Source organism: Diabrotica virgifera, chromosome 7 (assembly GCF_917563875.1).
Source record: "Diabrotica virgifera virgifera chromosome 7, PGI_DIABVI_V3a".
Lineage (NCBI taxonomy): Eukaryota > Metazoa > Arthropoda > Insecta > Coleoptera > Chrysomelidae > Diabrotica > Diabrotica virgifera.
Window position 1 is genome coordinate 220471781 of NC_065449.1, and position 16510 is coordinate 220488290.

Sequence of the window (16510 nt, forward strand, 5' to 3'; positions counted from 1 at the left end):
ACCTGTTTCGTGTTTTTTCCTTAAAGTCGCAGGTTTACGAAATAACGAATTTATTCCTTTCATTTGCACCATACTGTCGGTGGAAAATAGTGTCTCGCACGCTTGATTAGCAATTAAAAAACAAAGGAGTTTTGAATAATGTATTGCAAAAAGCTCTTTGGGATTTCATCAATCGATGTTTAAAGAATATCTACCTACCTCAGCAACATTCAAATTTTCAGTTTTTCACATAGTTTTTGAAGGTTAAAAATGGCCGATTTCGCAATTTTTCAATTTTTAATCGCTTATATGTCAAAAACTATCATTTTTAGAGAAAAGTCACTAAAGACCTTTTCTGTTTGGAATGATCCAAAAAACCTAAAAAAAACTTTTTTGCATCCAAAAAAATAATTTTAGGAAAAAAACAAAAAAAAACGTTTAAAAATTTTTTGACCACCTTCTGGTCCTGGCAACATGCAAATTTGTTAAAAGGAGTCCTTTTTGAGTAAGATTGTGCAAAAAATCCGAATTAGAATATTTTTCCAAGCGGATGCGCAGTGGCTTTCTGGACTATAGGTGATATGTGCGTCTATAAAGTAACGCATAAATTCATTATTAGCCAAATAAACCACATTATTAGAAATTACCGAAACATGTCGATTTTTGATTTTAGTTTTCAATTTTAGTTTTTATATTTTTTCAAATTATAATCTAATATACAAGGTGAACCACCTTTGAATGATGACGTCATCACCTTTTTTAAACAAAACCCCCATTTTTTTCAATTTATAGATTTTGCTTGCTGGGGCGATTCCAAAAATGTATAACACGTTGCTTCAAATTGGTGCAGGGTGGCAAAAATAAGTGCGTGTCTATAAAGTAACGCATAAATTCATTATTAGCTAAATAAACAACATTATTAGAAATTACCGAAACAGGTCGATTTTTGATTTTAGTTTTCTATTTTTTCAAATTATAATCTAATATACAGGGTGAACCACCTTCGTATGATGACGTCATCACCCTTTTTTTTAAACGCAACCCCCATTTTTTTCAATCTACAGATTTCGCTTGTTGAGCTGATTCCAAAAATGTATAATACTTGCTTCAAATTCGCTGTGTCTAGGTACACGCTAACGTGTACGCAAATAAAAAAGTTAGGTACACGCTTAAACGTCATCAAGTCAGTGACGTCATTATTTAGCGTGTACTATGACTGGGTTTTTTGGTACACGCTAATTTGAGCCGCGTGTATGCTGTGGTATTAAGCATCTGTAAGTATCGCGAGTGTCAGAGTGTGGTTAGAATTTGTCTAATCGCGTTATGTTTACACTTTAATATTGATTTGTAAAGAGTTTCCTTATTTTTTACTTGTTTAGTGTTTTTTTTAATTAACTACAATGGAGTGTGGACAATTATTTAGTTCTTTTAATGAGTTTAACAACATTCTAAAACAGTATGAAAAAGAGACAAAAATTCGTGATTAACGGTAGCAGAAGTAATAAGATAAAATATACGGGGCGATTGATTAGTGTGATAAAGCTCAGTAGATCCGTAATAGATAGCAATAAAAGTTAGTATCAAACATTTTAGCAAACTTTGAGCTTCATATTACAAAATTACTAAAATTAATTAGAATGTTACAGGGCGTTCGATAATATACTGGCGGACCAAACTTATGTTTTTTAAATGGAACACCCTATATTTTATTTTATGTTCGAAATCTTCTTAACTTCCATATCACAAAAATATAAAAGTTTATTATGTTATACAGGATATTTACAAAGTTATAACCAATTTTCTATGAAAATCGTAACAAGTTCAACTCCCTGTATAAATAAAAATAAACACCAAATAAACTGGTATAATTAACTTACGTATAAAAATTATTTTAGCAGTATTTTGTATATATCATGTTAACTAATATTTATTTTGCTAACCTGAATAAATATACTTTTATATGCATATTGTTTTATTACAATTAAGTTTGAAACATCTGAATAGTTTTGCTTCCCTTCCCCTTCCCTTAATAAAAATATTTTCTATCAAACAAACAACAAACACTAAAACTATCAAAATAGCGTGTACCAAAATATAAAGTCACCGCGCACGCTAAATAATGACGTCACTGGCTTGATGAAGTTTAATTCGCGTGTACCTAACTTTTTTATTTGCGTACACGTTAGCGTGTACCTAGACACAGCGCTTCAAATTTAAACAAACAACATTATTAGAAATTACCGTAATAGTTCGATTTTTGATTTTAATTTATTATTTTTTCAAATTGTAATGTAACATACAGAGTAAACCACCTTCGTATGATGACGTCATCACCATTTCCTGGAATCCCCACTTTTTTAAATTTTTATATAATTTTCCAGTTATATAAATTTTTATTTATAAGAATTGAAACCTGCTTGAAATCTGCTTGCACCTTTTTACCATTTTTTTGTTTCCGTGAGAACATAATATAGGTATTCAATTTTAGATTTTCCATGTCTTTTACTCCTAGTCTATGTTTTTTATTGACTCACTGTATATTCTTGCTTGTCTTCTTCTTCTTTTTTTGTATAAACATGACTGTCTGTTTTTTAATGTGCCTCCAGTAAGTTGTGGTTCCATCGTTTTCGTGGTCATCCTACTGATCGTCTTCCTATTGGAGAATCATCTCTCGCCGTTCTTACTTCTCTATTTGTTGCTATGTGGCTTATGAAGTCATTCTATTCTACTCTTATGCTTGTCTTCTTCTTCTTCTTTTTGTATAAACATAACTGTCTGTTTTTTAATGTGCCTCCAGTAAGTTGTAGTTCCATCGTTTTCGTGGTCATCCTACTGATCGTCTTCCTATTGGGGAACCATCTCTCGCCGTCCTTACTACTCTATTTGTTGCTATGTGGCTTATGTAGTCATTCTATTCTACTCTTGTGCTTCTTACCCAGTTTTTAATGTTCTCGACCTTACATCTCCGCCGTATATCTGTACTTCTAGCTCTGTCCCATAGTTTCTTACCATCGATTTTTCGAAGGGTTTTCATCTCCTCTGCTTTGAGCAATCTTTATGTCTTCACTGTCTTAGGTCGTGCTTCTGCCGCATATGTCATTATTGGTCTGACGACTGTTTTGTAAATTCTGCCTTTCATTTCTTTTCCGTAATTTTTATTTTTCCACATTGAGTCATTCAGGCAACCTGCGGCTCTATTTACTCCATTCACTTTATCTCCCACTTGTTCTATTACCTGACTCTTCAGCTCTAATTTTCATCTAGATTCCGTATGATATAACCACGCATTTTTTGTTTTTTTTTTGGAAATTAAAACGTTAAATTTTTTGGCGGTTATATTAAATAGGTGCAGCATACGTTGTAAATCTGCATCCGCATCGTCTGCATATCACATTATCTTGTTGTTTTTCTCCCACTTGGTATCCTTTTTTAGTTCTTACTTTTACTCTTATTCCTAGAAGTACCTCTATTGAGTATAACAAATTAATGGATAACGCCCTTTAATTTTACCCTGTTAAATCGCTTATTAAACGAAACATAAATATCCGGTTTGTTGTATTCCAATGATTTCTTTTGAACTTTCCTCATTATAAATATAGCATCTGTTCATGATCTTCCCGACCTAAAACCTTATTGTTCTTCTGCTAATGTTGCAATTCTGTATATTCCATGCTCCTAAATTCATTATCCGTTTTGATTGCCGATTTATTCTATTTATTCGGTACCTTGTTCCGTCCCTTGGTTTGGGCTTATTGGTAAGTAATTTTTTTGAGTGGTGGATCACTGGTTCTCTTCAACCACCAACCTGAAGGGCCAGATAATTTATCCTCACGGTTTTCTTCCCCTAGACTAATTATTGTCATCCATGAAGAGTTCATTCCACCTTTATTTTTGAATATGTTCATCTGCTGCTCTAACCATTGTGACCTATTTGTATTTATCTGTTTTTTTGGATGTTTGACATATTCTTCATCTATGTAACCGTAGACAGTGGCTCTTACAATATACTATCAACCGAAGTCAGCTGAACCTTGCTTTTTTTTTCAAGGTAATTACTTCCCTTTCCTCTTTTTATCCGGTTTGGGACTGGCAACATAATTGCTAAACTACTCAGTTCACTCAGTAGTCATTTAGACATAATTTTGGGTGCATGTCACCTAAAAGGAATGTGTGTATTCTACGGCAGAACCCATAGTGAAAGAACCTAGTCTCTAGAGCTATCCATAAATTTAAAAATCACAAAGCCAAGAACCGACACTATATTCAAAATGTTTGAAAAATTGAGGATACATTTTGGTACATGCCTTTCAAGAGCTGATTTGCCAAATCTGGAAAAAAGAGCATTTGACAACCTCCCGAAAAGAGAGTGTTATCATTCCCATACACAAAAAGGGTGATAAAATCGATTGCACAAACTATACAGGTATATCACTTATCAATACAGCATACAAAGTATTTCCCTAATACTATTGAAAGAATCTTATTTCTTTTTTATTTTGTTTTTGTTTATTTATTTAGCGTATGGTTTTTTACAGTACGATAAATACACACTTATATACCTATATGCAAATACTAAGGTAGGAGGAATGATCTCAAAATATATCGCTATAGGTATTATACATCATTTTGTTAAATTTGTTTTATTTAAAAATTTACAATTATAATCACGTGAATCCTTTCATTGTGTAGGTCCGAACCTTTCACTCCAGGGGGTGTATTGTATAATAGAATTTTTGAACTGGGGTTGAGGAAACATCAGATTGACGTAAAAAGTATTACTTCATGAATAGATTTTGTTTTGTATTGAAAGAAATTTTTGAAATAGAGATATTTTACAGTTACATTATTCAAGGATGGGCCTTAAGATGGCTTTATAAGCCGAAAGCGCTCAGTTAGGAATTAATAATTATTTTACACACTTTTAAAATACTCTTTTCCCAATCATTCATTTGTCACAAGTGTGTACAAAATATGTACCTATATCAGTCTTTTTCAAAAACGAAAAAGACAAAGACACACAAATCATTTGTTGTTTTTTTATTCTAGACAGATGCAAATAATTGTTTTTTGTAGCAAATAAAAAAGAATTTTTAATTAATTTTGCTCGTGTTTGCAATATTTTTTTCTTTGTCTAATTCCACAAGAAAACAATAAATTATATCCATTGTGTGTGGAAAAGTAAAGTTTTTATTGGTACAAATGCGATTATTTCCAGCAGAGACTGCAAACGTTGTGGCTCGACTTGTACACTTTTAACAAATAAACCGCAAAATTAACTTAGAGCCACCCCTACCCCTATTGCCTCCAGTCGTCTACTTTCACGCTAGAGAATTGGAAAATGCACAGAGCATAACGCAGCAGCCAGTGTCGATGCCAATAAAATTACTAATTCCATTATTGCCTTCGTTTGTGTTTGTCATTGTATTGGTTTGTTGTGTGAAGGGATGACTAATAAAATTTTTGTGAAGATGCCGTTTGGAGGAATTTGTTATGACTCTTTGAAGCTTTTTTGGTATCGATTATTTATTTTATCTGTTGATACACGTTTTCGAATGATTATTCAAACATAAATAAAACTTTGATATGTTTCCTTTTGATTCAGAGGAGATGCACAATCTCTAGACATAGTCGAGGAAATGAAGCTGGAAAAATGGCAAAACCTCGCAATTTTTTCGTTCAGCATCGATTTGTACAAAAATTTGGGATTAGGCTCATTTCACCCTCTAGTTCATTTTCTATATTGAGCCGTTGTACGCTTTTGGTTTTTTAGGGGTGAAATCCACCCCTAATTGTAAAAAATTATAAAATAACATTTTAAACTTTAATATGGTCAACATTTGCTTCTTATTAGTTACATAATGATTGTTTTGTGCTTTAAGATATAATATCACAATATTTCAACCCTTAAAACCACCCTTGTTGGAGCTATATATGAAAAGTTTACTTATCCTAAAAGAATAATTTCGGCTTGCATCAATTTACATAAAAATTTGGGGTTAGGATCATCTTACCCTGTACTTCATATTTTATATCATGCTCAAGGGCGTTGATTATTTTTAGGGGTGTAAACTACCCTTATTGTCAAAAATTATATAAAAACATTGTAAACTTTAATATAGGTAAACTTTGGTTTTTATTGGTTAAATAATTATTGTTTTATGTTTTAGGATATAATATCATAATATTTCAACCCTTAAAAACCACCCTTAATAACATTGCAATTTTTATAAGTAGACAATTTAATAGATCTATACAGAAAAAAAAAGTAGAATTAAGGAATTACAAAAACATCTATTTACACAAAAATACGAATTTACAAATATATAAAAATACACATACAAATAGTGTTTTAGTCATCCAGCATACGAACCGGGTCTGTGGTATTATATAGGTACATTAAAAATGTTCTTAAAGGAGACTATTCGAATTTTACGAAAAAAAAAAATTAGTTTTATAAACATAGCTCCTTTATTTTTGGCGATAAAAAGTTTTTTCAATAACAGTTTTGTAGGATTTTTGAAGAATAATAAGACTTTGTTAATTAAATTCCGTAAGATCCCTTAATTTTTAATTGAGGTGGGTTTAAACGGCTCGAATAAGGGGATGTTTGCTCGTAAATAGATGTTTTAAACAGCTATATCTCGCTAACTGTTCACTATAATGAAAATCTGTGCATAAGGAAATTTTTGCTATTAAAAAAGCTACAATTTAGTAGTATATCATTTTTTTCGTATCTCCAGTATTTTCGGAGATATTTTGAAGAAAATGATAAAAAATGCAAAATTGCCAAAAATACATTTTTCTTTAAACTCCAATTTTTCTAAAATTAGGCCTTTTACATAGGTCAAACTTATTGGGTGTATTTATAATATAAATATAAAAGGAATTACAGAAAGACGAAGACCAATTTTTAGTTACAAGGGTAGTTAGGGGGTTGTTTTCACTCTTTTTGTCGTAGAGAAAAATAGGTACCGACTTTTTTTATCGTAAGTTGCTCAATTTTTATGCTAGAAACTTTTTATTATTTTTTTGAAAGATATTATTGTACGCTTGAAAAAATATTATGTAAGTTTTCCTGGAAAAATGGAAAGTTTTCCCGTTATTTGGCCTTGATTATTTCAAATTATGCATTTATTTGACGAAAAAAGCTAACCTATAACATGTCGTAGCTCGGTTTGTATTGGTCGTAAAAATATTATCGAAAAACAGTTTTATTTGTGTTACTAAAAGATACAATTTTAATATCTACAGTTTTTTTGATTAAATGCATATTTTTCGAGTTATTCTCAAAAAACCCTCTAAAAAAGTCGATTTTTCCGTCGAAAAACTGTTACTTTCAACCACGAATAACTCGAAAAATATTAGTTTTACGAAGAAAATGTAAAAAACATTTTTTTATTAAAATCACATTTTACATCGATTTACATGGTTAAAATGTAATAAAAAATTCCCACCCTCGAGATGGGGTGGCAAATACCCCCAAGGTTTTAGCGTACAGCAGCATGATATAGAAAATGATCCTTGGACTATTCCCTACCTTCTGTGAAAATTTCAAGTAAATCCATGCTGGACGAAAAAATTGCGAGCCAAAATGCTTCATTTCCTCGACTAACAGCTGTTGTTTCTGTCTTAGGACGTCATTAGTGGAGCGTGCACGTCTGTGAACAAAACGAAACCAAACTGTCAATTTATCTGGAATTTTAAAGATAGTTTAAAATCCACTTTTACGACGCTGCAGCGACATCTACTAAATAAAAGAGAAAAGTCTCAGATACAAAATTCACCATTATAATAAAAATTAAAAATGTAAATAATTATTTAAATCTGAAAACTTTTCTTGTTAGGACTTCTTTTTGATACATCCTCAATTTGTGAATTTTAACACAACACACGACGAATAAAGAAAGCGTAAAGGCCTCTACAATATGCAGTCACATTCTGCTTTCATTCGTCTAGGAAAAAACTGCCCGACAGAAAGTTCCGTAGAAGTTAAACTAGTAGTTTACCAGTATTGTACAATATAGGCATGTACATATCGCACCCTCAGTAATATAAGGGCTCAACTCAAAATTTGTGTTAATTGTGATTTTGAATGATATGGGCACAATATGAAATTCTCTACCGGTTAGCATTGACAGAGGGAGAAAAAAACATGAATGGTTGGGTAAATTATATAATATGCCTCTCTCACACTCTCCCCGGCCACCTCTGGTTTTTACTGCTACAAGGGAGCAATCAGTAACATGTCTTTCTATGACGAAAATCCTGCATGGTTAGTTTGTGTTTTAACATTCTGTATTATATAGAATAGTTTTTAGTTGAGCCGTTATATTATGCAAAATATAACTTTTTTTCAGTGCCACCGTTGCATTTGGTTGTCTTTTTAAAGACAGATCACATGCTATGATTTTTTGTGGCGGATATTCTTGAGTTGGGATTGATTTCATGTAATCGAATGAACTATCTTTTAGTAAAGTCGTCCCAGGAACGCAACTCATCAATATTGGCAATATCATTTTAAAGTCGTCCACTTTAAAATGTATAATACGTGTCTGAATTGCCGATATAAATGAGTCAGATTAAATAAATTATTAGAAGAATTTTTTACTAAGCAAATACATTTTTGTTTATTTAGTATTATTTTGTATTTTGACAACGACACCCGACTTGGGCGTCGAAACGTTAATAAAATCATTTTTAGGTAAAATTGTGGCTTATTTCCCATTTGAATATACTTGATTAATGCAAAATATAGTAAATTAATAGGTCTAATTCATAATAGATCGTTATTTTGCATAAACAGTGACAGTGACAGGGCATTAATAATATAAGGGATCAAACTTAAACTGTTCCTTATCTCTGTTATATTTTTTTGTACTATATGGGACTAACTTGAAAGTATTTTTTCAGTTACATGTAATTAGTGGAATTTATTTATATTAATTTTTCTTTCTCATCGCTATTTATAGTGCAATTATCAAATAACAAATCTGCCAAATTTCACATTTATAAATTAAATAATACGCATGTTATTTGAAAAAATAGCTATAATTTTGGAAACCAGAATCTTTAAACGCGATATCCCAAAAATCTACTTTTTGAATTGTGCCTCTATATTACTGGGGATGCGATATTATATATCAAAGTATTAATATAATTTCAGTTGTGACGACTCTTGGTCGGATGGCTGGATTAAGGAATAGTTTAAAATTGAGGATGAAGTTTATTCAAATCACACAGAGAAAAATATAAGATTACTTTTTTTGCATGTGAAATAATGAACCAGTATAAATTTAACTCCATTTTTGGAGTTTGGAAATACATGTGTTTCAAAAAAGACTGCCAATACAGGGCCCCTGCCCTCACCCTTAGAGGAAAGTAAAACGTAGAACACACTCTACAATTCTTTTTTTTTTTAATATGTCAAGGATTTGACTGTATTCTGTAGAGTTACAAAGTTATCTGCAATCCGTCAAAGATTATCCGCTTTGCTAAAAAGCAATTAATTAAAAAACCATGGTTGCTGCTACTCCACACCTCTAACTTCAGGATCGTCGTGGTAGAATTTCATGCAGAGGAAGAAAAAGAGTAGCAAGCCCTATTGCCAACAGTCGTCTACTTTTCACGCTAGAGAATTGGAAAATGCACCTAGCATAACGAGGCAGCAAGTGTCGATGCCAATAAAATTACTAATTCCATTATTACCTTCGTTTGTGTTTGCCATTGTTTTGGTTTGTTGTGTGAAAGGATGACTAATAAAATTTTTGTAAAGATGCCGTTTGGAGAAATTTATTCTGACTCTTTGAAGCTTTTTTGCATCGATCCTTTATTATAGTATCCGTTGATGCTATACGAGAGACTGTCTAGATCGAACTTTTTTTTTATTAAAAAACATATTAAATAATAATAAATAAAATAGTTTTTGTTCGCGCCATTTAAATATTGCATTAATTTTAGTTGTCTGTTTGATGCACACCCTGTATTAAAAAACCGTTGGATTGATATAAACATTCTTTCACTTAAAGACGACTACGATCTACTTTGTTTTGATAATAATTCGTTCAGAGAAATTATGTTTCAGCTGTTTGCTGCATAGACAAAAACTTTGCGATACGCTGGGACCTGGGACAGAAATCAACCGGTGGTAATGTAGCAGAGTTTGAATTGAAAAGTCGAAGATACGATACGTCGGTGACTGGGTCACGTTTTCCGTACCGCGTAATAAAAATAAGTTTTAATTATTTTCTTTGTTAGATCTATTAGAAATATACTGTTTTCGTTATTCATTTTTGTGCGACCTTTTAGGCTTTAATTTAGAAACTGATTTAGATAAATAGAGGTTTTTTAATAAAATGACTTTTATTTACTTTCGAACCCGGGGTAGTTGTTGATGACGGGTAGTTTTCAAGCAGTGACCCATACTTTTTATAAATCAAGGTGTTCATTATTAATGAATCATTATCATAATGTGCAACAAAAGAACAACCAAATATTATTTTCACTAAATATATATATGGAGGTGTATAAACCCCCAAACCAACCCCTTTTATGTTTACTCCCACCTAACTGCCAATCGTAACTCAAATCAGCTTACAGTGGGAGACTTTAAGAGTCACAATTTATTCTAGGGCTATGTAGATTCGGATGCAAACGAATACGCAGTAGAATCATGGGCTGAAACGAATGGACTTACATTACTTCATGAGCCTAGACTCCCACCACCTATTCAGAGCAAAGTTTGGACAAAATATAACCCGGATACCTATTGTTCAAGTACTAACCTCGAAGATCAATGTACCAAAGTAATATATGGGCCCATATTAAAAACTCAGCCTAGATCAATTATTAGTATAAACATCTTTTTATTTGTCAGATCATATAGGCTGTCCTATTTAGAAGGAGATCTAACTTCAAAAAGGCAAACTGGGAAAAGTATGCTACGACATGCTAGATTTTGAGCTACTACGTCTTGGATCAGAAGTAGAGAACTACGAAAAATTTGTAGAGGTAATAAAACTGTGTCTAGGAAAGTTATTCCCAGGGGATATAGACAAAAATGTCCCTGAGATGTTCAGTGGGTCCAAAGAAGTAATGAAAATAAACTGAGCACTATTGAACAGGACAGATATAGTAGCAAAATAGCATTGAACCTTGTAAAAACTAAGCCATGATTCTAAGGAACACAAACCACCTTGCGAGGTTACAAGAAACCAAGTCGCTGCTCAACTTCTTGTGAATGGAAGAACTGAGAACGGATATAAAAACCCAAACACTACAACAAGACTGAATCAGAAGACAAACCACCTAGGAACTACTTTTACACTAGAAGAACTCCACCATGGTATGAACAGGTTCTTCTTCTTCTTTTTCGTCTAGCCATTCACGTCCACATCTGAACATAAGCCTCTTCAAGTCTTCCTTTCCATTGTTTCTTGTTGTACGCTCCTTGTAGCCAATTTTTCCCGGCAGTCCGTTTTTCAGATCATCTGTCCATCTCATAGAAGGTCTGCCTCTGTGTCTTTTGTGTTGGTATGGTCTCCAGGTTAGAATTGTTCTGTGCCATTTTTTTAGATCGCTCCTAGCTACATGTCCAGCGTATTCCCATATCAATTTTAATGATTTTTGTACCACATCGGTGACTTTGGTTTTCTGTCTTATCCATGTGTTTGTTTTCCTGTCCTTAAGTGATATGACAAGAATTGCTCTTTCCATCGAATGTTGAGTGACTCTGAGTATGTTCATATTTTTTGGTGATTGTCCATGTTTGTGCCCCATATGTTAACATCGGAATAGTTCATGCATCAAAAACTTTAGATCTAAGATGTAGTTGAATGAAGTTGATCTAAGATGTAGTTTATATCTAAGATGTAGTTGACGAACAGGTTCAAAAATAGGAAATCTGCAAGAGTGGATGATATTTTCAGTCTCAGTCAACAACTAAAGCATCTAGACCAAGGAGCAAAAAAATGGATATTAATAGGGGCGGCTCGTGATAGTACAAGATGGTGAGGCACACTACACTTGAGGAATATTACAGTAGACTCTCTCTATAACGAACACGAGTATTACGAAGTTTCGCTTATAACGAGGTATGTCCAACATCTGTGTGCTTACCGAGGCCAGTGCTGTAATAAATTCCACCGCCTGTAACTTCCTTCCTATTTATCTGTCGACCGATATTGAATATCGTAGGAAATTTACAATTTGCGATGGCCAAGTTTCATTGTTGAAGTCGATGATCGACACCTAATAAACTATGTAAGAGGCTTCAAAACATTTCAGTAGTGGTGATATTATGTACTGTTTTAAGTTCCTTTCGTCATGTAAATCAAATATTAAACAGTATTGTTCATACAAATCTTTATTAGCAATCAAGAAGCTAGAACTTACAAGTTACATGACGCTAGCCGGAATGGCGTTACGTCGCTGACATCTGCCTGTTGTTGGTCTTCTTCTTTTACATCCTAAACATAATATATTACATAATATTGTTGTCTGATATAACGAGATCCGCTTATAACGAGGTAATTAGTACGCCATTTCAGTTCTCGTTATAGAGGGAGTTTACTGTATTATTATGGTTAGCTTTTCTTTAATAGCCGGAAGATCGATTTTGTGGCGTCATAACGTCACAAAACGGCACCGTATTTATTTTAAGGCTTGCAAACGATATTAAATAACGATTATTTTATTCGCAAAAGAAAGTCGAAAGTTCTAAGTCTATAACATCGTTCATGCTCTTATTAGCTGTTTTTTAGCTAAAAATAATTAATATGATACCACATATCAAAACAGTGTGAGTCAGATGTTTCGTCCTTTCTTGGTCTCATCAGCGTTGTACAGTCATATTAAGTAAAATTTACATTATATACTACATGACAAGAACGTACAACTGATTTCAGTGGCGTAACCAGGGGGTTTTTAGGGGTTAGAAGAGCCCCATACCCTTAACATCCTCCTTAATTCCATACCCCCGGAGACCCATACCCCCTTAGGATCATCCTGGTTACGCTGTTGACTGATTCTTTTATTATTAATCACTTCCCAAAATGAAATTATTGTGCGCAATCAATATACCTTCAAACACGTGATAATTTTATTTGGAACCAATCTTATATTGTAAATGTATTGAATATATAGGAAATAAAAACAAGCAAGTAAGCAAATTACTGTTATATTATAAGATTGATTTTTTATGTTAAATAAACTAAGGGTTAATAAATTTTATTTTACGAGGAAAACGAAAAGCCCTAGATACAAAGTTTACTACTTTTTAAACAATTAGAATAATTGAAATAAAAATATAATAAACAATATTTTAAATCCAAGACTTTTCGTTAATAAACTGCTTTCTGGCTGCATCCCATGTCTCCGGATTTTACAATATATAATCACATAGAGACGACGAAATAGGAGAAAGCAAATAGAGGACACTTAGGCCACGCATTTACCTTCTCTTCGTCTAGGAAAAGGACCGAAAGACAGTTTCTAAATACTGACAAATTGAGTAAAAATGAAAAAGATAAAAAAGGGTTCAAGGCAGGTTTTGTTTATATTCGATTCAGAGTTGGACTACCATCTCCATATAGTAACTATTTCAGCATCCTTATGCATCATCAGTGAAGATTATGCAGTCACAACTCTGAAGGGAATACAAACATTCTGCCTCTTTTAAAGCAAACCATCGCGATGCGATGAACCCGCCTTTTGAGACGCAATACAGCGACATCTCTCGTATTACGAGGAAAACGAAAAGCCCTAGATACAAAGTTTACTACTTTTTAAACAATTAGAAACTGTCTTTCGGTCCTTTTCCTAGACGAAGAGAAGGTAAATGCGTGGCCTAAGTGTCCTCTATTTGCTTTCTCCTATTTCGTCGTCTCTATGTGATTATATATTGTAAAATCCGGAGATATGGGATGCAGCCAGAAAGCAGTTTATTAACGAAAAGTCTTGGATTTAAAATATTGTTTATTATATTTTTATTTCAATTATTCTAATTGTTTAAAAAGTAGTAAACTTTGTATCTAGGGCTTTTCGTTTTCCTCGTAATACGAGAGATGTCGCTGTATTGCGTCTCAAAAGGCGGGTTCATCGCATCGCGATGGTTTGCTTTAAAAGAGGCAGAATGTTTGTATTCCCTTCAGAGTTGTGACTGCATAATCTTCACTGATGATGCATAAGGATGCTGAAATAGTTACTATATGGAGATGGTAGTCCAACTCTGAATCGAATATAAACAAAACCTGCCTTGAACCCTTTTTTATCTTTTTAAATTTTATTTTTTTGGTTTTTTATATTTTTTATTAAACAGCGTGCTTAAAAGTAATTATTACGAAAGAAATCATAATTTCTAATTTTTTTATTAATTTACTTATTTAATTGACATTTGGAAAATGGCATACAGCTAGTCACAGCATGATAACTAGTCCAGGGCGCATTTGTTTTGAGATGGACGTTGAGAGGTGACTCAAATTTTTTTGCAGAAATTGCTTGAAAATAAATCAAATAATAATATTTAAGTTATCCTCCCTCTCAAAAAGGTCCGGAACATTGTTTAAATAATCAAAATGGCAAAAAAATTAAGGAAGAATTCGATATTTTTTATCGTTTTTTGATTATAACAACTGTAAAAGTATTCATTTCCGAGAAAAGTTTTACTGACATAAAAGTTGCGTAATTAAATTTCCTACAATATAGAATTGGTAAAATTTTTTAAAAATAGTCACCCTTGTTGCAAAATAGCAATAATTGCGAAAAAAACAATACAAAAACAAGTATTGGCATTTTACGTTTTTCAACCATTTATGCTATACTTAGGACCTTTATATTTCACCCAGAAAATCTATGATACAGTAAAACAATACTGTAAATTCTATTAAGATCGGTTCAATAAATTTTGCAAAATAAATTTTGCAATCCAGCTTTCGCAAAAAAAATTCATTTTTTCAAAATGTTACAGGACTGAAAATAAAGCAGATAGCAAGTTGAAATTTTTTTTGCTTATAGAAGTGTACTGTACCTTTCATTTGCAATTTGCAAAATTAATATAGATTAATTACCATGGCGTCAGGAAATTTTTTAAATAAACATTATTTTTTGGTGCTACGCGCAGGACAGCGGTGTTCGATTCACACAAGTTGATTTCCACCAAAATTTCTTCTAATCTTTATCTAATATATTATTTTCTTACTCTATATTTTGTTGTATTTTAATATTTTAATTCCACAAAAATCAAACTAATTTTATTATTGTTTGTGAAATATTGTTTAAACAATTGCATATGTTTAAAAATAATAAACTTTTATTCTCTAAGTTAAAATATGTAAACAATAAAGTTTTTGCTAATAAAAGTGTTATTTCAAAGGATAGAGTATGTGTTTTTATTTTGCAATAAACAAATTTATTTATTTATACCGAAATGTAATAAAAATTAAAATGTATCAATGATTATCAAAGGTCATTGGAATGCCCAATAAGAGCAAACTAACCGCTGTCCTGCGCATAGCACCAATAATGAATGTTTATTTAAAAAAATTCCTGACGTCGTGGTAGTTAATCGATTTTAATTTTGCAAAATTGCAAATGAAAGGTACAGTAGACTTCTATAAGCGAAAAAAATTTCAACTTGCTATCTGCTTTATTTTCAGTCCTGTAACATTTTGAAAAATAGAATTTTTTTTGCGAAAGCTGGATTGCAAATTCACAGTATTATTTTACTGTATCATAAAGTTTTTCTAGGTAAAATATGAAGGTCCTAAGTGTAGCATAAATGGTTGAAAAACGTAAAATGCCAATACTTGTTTTTGTATGTTTTTTTTCGCAATTATTGCTATTTTGCAACAAGGGTGACTATTTTTTAAATTCTTAACCAATTCTGTATTGTAGGAAATTTAATTACGCAACTTTTATGTCAGTACAACTTTTCTCGGAAATGAATACTTTATAAGTTATAATAAAAAAACGAAGAAAAAAATCGAATTTTTCCTTCATTTTTTGACATTTTGATTATTTAAACAATGTTCCGGACCTTTTTGAGAGGGAGGATATTATTTGATTTATTTTCAAGCAATTTCTGCAAAAAATTTGAGTCACCTCTCAACGTCCAAATGTGCTAATATTTTTACAGATGAGCCCTGGTCTAAACATATTCTAAACATCTAATAATTAGATGTTTATAGATAGTATAATTATTATACTAATAGTAAGTAACCAGAGTGTAAGAAGGCCAAGTACACGTAACCAGAACAAACTGCTTTAACAAACTACCTATACCTAACTCTAACTAAAACTGCAAAACCACGCAGAGGCATATTTTTGCCAGCCTCTGAAAGGATGTTTAATCCCGGCTCCAAAAATTATTCTCCAGTTTAAATTTTATTGCGGCCGGCCGATAACCGCCGGCTTCGTAATATGCTAGACAAGGACCCATCTGAGGCAGTGCTTCTGCTATAATTTGAGAAAGTGAGAATGAGACGACTATAGACTCCCACGTAGGGTAGGTACCTACCGATGTATTTATGAAGAACGC